This window comes from Myotis davidii, unplaced genomic scaffold (assembly GCF_000327345.1).
Source record: "Myotis davidii unplaced genomic scaffold, ASM32734v1 scaffold168, whole genome shotgun sequence".
NCBI lineage: Eukaryota > Metazoa > Chordata > Mammalia > Chiroptera > Vespertilionidae > Myotis > Myotis davidii.
In genome coordinates, this window is record NW_006383016.1 from 3399444 (window position 1) to 3401131 (window position 1688).

Below are 1688 nucleotides of genomic sequence, written 5' to 3' on the forward strand. Positions count from 1 at the left end.
CGTGTCCTTTCTGTCAGATGCCATAGTTACAGCTGGGCCGTGCTGAGTCCTATACGGGAGAGTTTTCTGGACAAAGAAGTTCACCCCTTTCTGGTCACTCTAAGTGGGTCCCGCTCGCCTGCAGGTGACCATGCTCGCCCAGGTCTGTGGATTCGGCCTCAGGACCCATCAACCCCCACTCGACTGTCTGCTCTCCCCTTTTCAGCTCTCAGGGTTCTTGGTTCTCCAGCTCCTCCTTCCGGTTGTTTGGATTCTGTGTCTGGGTCCGAACAACCTAGGGACTTCCTCTCTGGTGCTGACAGTCCTTGGTGTCTGCTCCCGGTTTCTCTTGTGTGGCTACGATGGGCAGGTGGTCCTGGAGGCAGCTGCCTGGCCTCGCTTGTCAATGGGAGCACGGGACCGCCCTTTATCTGCGCCATAGCTTTAGTGCAATAATTCCCTTTTTAAGTAGAAATATCCTGACGGCACAATACGACATGTTTCTGTTTTCTCAAGTAGTGATACTAAACATTACTTAATATGGCAAAGCTGTGGGCCACTGAAAAGGTCAAGACCGAACATCTCTTGACAGTTCTATTGTGTTTGTTTCTTTACCTGTTTCTGGCGTTTGCAGTTAAGGCTGGTGTTCTCCCCTCCTCCTCCCCAATCGGTGTAGCCTTTTTTTTTTTTTAAAGAACATCTTAAACGTTTAATCCTTTCTTTACAGGTTTCCTAAGATCACTTTTGATGAAGAAAACTGTAGAAAGTTAGTAACTGCCACAAGCAAACGCCAGGTGGTGGCGCCGTCCGTTTCCCACGGAGCCCTGCTTTGCGGGGTGTCGGCAGGGCCCGGGGCCTCCCCCACTCGCTGGACTCCATCGCGGCAGGTTTTAGTCCACAGGCCGCTTCTCCCCGTATTTCTTGGTGAACTCCTCCGCGTTTTATCCAGAACTGTTTGCGGTCCTTGGCGTACTCCTCGGCCAGGTCGGCGCGAAGCGGGTGCTCCGGCTGGGGGTCGTTCACCAGCGCAATGAGGGCCTGGATCACCTGGTGGGTTTTCGTCGCTGGCTTCCAGTTTTCGGCGCTGATCACGGGCAGGCGGACCTGGCCCTTGTCATCGACGTTGGGGTGGTAGATCTTCGTCTTAAAGGTGACCTTCGGCGGCTTGAATGGGTATTCTGCGGGTAAGTTGATTTCGATTCTGAAGGCCCCCTTGTCATAGGGAGGGTTGTCAGGAACGATGAGCCCTTGCCAAGTCAGTACAATGGCGTCATCAACCTGGATGTTACGGAAGCTTTTCATTCCGCGTTTGCGGATTTCTTCCAGCTCCTTCACCAGCCTCCTGCTGGCCGCCATCTTGGATCTGACACTGCTTTCCCAGGCTGCATCTTGGCTGGGCGGATGGAGCTCCCCTCACTCCCCGCACTTCCGGGAGCGGCCTCTGCACTTCCGGGGGCGGGGGAGGGGCGGGGCCCAGGGTAGCTTTTTATGCACAATTATCTTAGTTTAACCCAAGATATGAAGGGCATGGGCTTCTGTGGTCTTTTTATTTGATTGATTGATTGATTGATTGATTGGAAAACTCCTTTGCTTACTGGACTCTGTTCTCTGTTCTGCATGATGAACGTTGCCTGAAGCGGGTAGTATATTGTCAATTAAAAGCCCTACCTTGAGGAATAGATTACTGGTTCTCGATATTTTTGTCCCCC

The 1688-nt window shown here is 52.6% G+C and overlaps 1 pseudogene; it reads right to left on the reverse strand.

Moving 5' to 3' along the window:
- Positions 1 to 869: 869 nt before the first annotated feature.
- Positions 870 to 1339, reverse strand: LOC102751319 (annotated as a pseudogene).
- Positions 1340 to 1688: the final 349 nt, after the last annotated feature.